Consider the following 2,440-nt stretch of genomic DNA (forward strand, 5'->3'; position numbering starts at 1 on the left):
AGAGAGAGAGAGAGAGAGAGAGAGAGAGAGAGAGAGAGAGAGAGAGAAGCACTAAGGCACTGACAGTATTTCTTTGTGGAAGTGGTTCATGGAACCCTAGCTCTTCCTTGGAGGCTTCTGGGTATACATACCCCTTGTGCTGGAATAAAGGAGAAGGCAGATCACACTGGTTCTCACCTTCTTGATTAGGGAGAGCGATTTCATTGTTGAGAGCATTAATAAAACTCAATCAGCATTGTACTGATCATCTTTGACACTTTTCAAAGTAAAACCCAAAACACAATATGAGCTCTTTTATAAGGCAGCACAGAAGGACACTTCATGGAACCATCATGACTGGCCTGGGGACCTGTGTGTGTTTTCCTGCAGGCAGATCTGGTGACCAGGCACACAGAGGCAGCTTGTGTGCCTGTGTACTTTCCTCTCCTGGTCACTGGAGCTCCAAGCTCTACCCTAAATAGATTCCACTGATTTATCTTTTTTCTATGATTGGTTACTGGTTATGACACTTTTGTGGTTGCCAACTTAATAAAAACTTTCTAAGATGAGAAATTTTACTGGGTATGAAAACAGCAGAATTCGTGTTCATACTCAATCACCAGATTTCAGCTCCTGGCGGGTCTTAGTTGCAACTGCACCCACACTTGCCCCACTTTATTTTGATGCGAATTCTCAGGTATCACATCAATGTATCTGTAAATAGTTCAGTATTTGTCACTAAAAATAGTAACAATGGTATTTTCAAAACTATGTTGAGAAAAAATATCTGTGAGTGCTTTGCATAAAGATTGACCAGAAAGTTAAAAATAGTTTGAAGGTTGAAATAACAGACAATTGAGGTTTGTTTGTTTTGTCATTATGTAATATTTGATGCATAAATGGATGTATGTTACCATGTGTAACTTATTAGGCTACACAGTATGGAAAACTGAGCACACAAATAAAATTCTTCTCATGCCTGTCTAAAATTGAGCCAAGAGGCCATGGGAAGAAAAGGCTCTGGTCACAAATGACTGCTTTGCGTGCTGCCCCATGAGGCCACTCCAGGGAAACAACCTGTTTTATCTTTAAGACGAGGTTTCTCTTCTTACCTCTGCTGTTGTGGTTTAAATCTGGATGTCTCCCCCAAGGCCTCATGCGTAGAAAGGTGGGGCTTTGGAAAGGTCATTGGACTATGGGGGTGTTGCAGCTGAACGTGCAGCAGGTGGGACCTGGTTGGAAGAGGAAGATCTGTGGCGGGTGACCTGGAAGTGCTTATCTCCCTTCCGGTTTCCTCCCTTCACTCTCTCTGCTTCTGTGATGCGCGGTGCTCCTCTGCAGTGCCCCGCCCCCACGCTGCCCTGCCTCGGAGCCAGCCGACGGTGGACCGCAACCACCACATCCTGTGAGCCAATATAAGCCCCGCTCCCTGTTAGGTTTAGTCTTTATCGTGTCCCGTTGATGAGAAAAGAGACTAAGGCCCCTGCTGTTGGAGAAAGAGCCACTGTGACCGGAACGGTAGCTTTGCATGGTGATGGCTTCCGCTGCCACTCAGAGCTTCCCCGTTCTTTGTCCTAATGAAACCCCAACCTTTCCTTTGTTCCCAGGCCCCTGTGCCTGTCTGTCCCAGATCAGAATTCCTGTGCTTTTTTCCCAAGTAATTGTTCTTTTTATTTTCTTGGCCGTGTAAAAACGATGATGCCAGCAGTTTGTCCAAATGGAGAAAGCTCTCTGCGAGCCTCAGCGCCTTCTTTGTCCAGGCAGCATTGCCTCAGGCAGTCAGTCTTTAACTCCTAAAGGGAGAGGGCTTCCAGGAAGAGTGTGTGCAAGATCGCTGATGGTCATGCTTCCAACCATGAGTTTCCAGACTGTTCCAGAAGACTCTGCTTATGGGAAAACCCTGGCGACAGCCCTGGGCAGCCAATCATGTGGAGCTGAAAGTAGGAGTGGACCATGACACCAATTTCCACATTGCTGCCTTCAAAACCCAGCCTTCCTCTCTTGATGGAACAAGGGTTTCTCACTGAACTTGTATCTACTAATTTACAAACCTGTTCTAGTGTGTATTTAAGCCTCATGTGTGATTTATTGACGTAAAGTCTGTCTTCATTAGCTGTAACAACAGTAAAATAAACTTGCATGAACCCACAACCTGCTTAAGAACAATACTGAGGTCAGTGAGTGCTTCCTTCGCAATCCCATCTCCGTCTCTCTACTCATCCCTGTGCTCATGAGTACCCACATTTCACACCTGTCATTCTATGTCTGTTTCACCCTACATGTGTTCATTTTACATATCATTCCATTTTACTTATTTTCAGATGTCATAAAAACATATGGTACCATATATAGTCTTTTGAGACAGATATTTCCTCAATATGTTTCTAAGCTTCATATCTACTGTTGCATTTAGCTGTAACATTTTCATTCTTTACTGTGACATAATACTCCATTGCAAAGA

At 44.3% G+C, this 2,440-nt stretch overlaps 1 long non-coding RNA gene across 1 annotated transcript in view; it reads right to left on the reverse strand.

Moving 5' to 3' along the window:
* The window catches only part of LOC102022184, a 4,665-nt gene extending 3,438 nt beyond the window's left edge, over positions 1-1,227 (reverse strand). The window contains exon 1 of the long non-coding RNA XR_263476.2: positions 1,092-1,227. This is a non-coding gene — a long non-coding RNA (uncharacterized LOC102022184). The remainder of the gene's footprint in view (positions 1-1,091) is intronic.
* Between the last annotated feature and the right edge of the window lie 1,213 nt (positions 1,228-2,440).

The sequence above is a fragment of the Chinchilla lanigera genome, unplaced genomic scaffold, assembly GCF_000276665.1.
Source record: "Chinchilla lanigera isolate Chin_1 unplaced genomic scaffold, ChiLan1.0 scaffold00069, whole genome shotgun sequence".
NCBI lineage: Eukaryota > Metazoa > Chordata > Mammalia > Rodentia > Chinchillidae > Chinchilla > Chinchilla lanigera.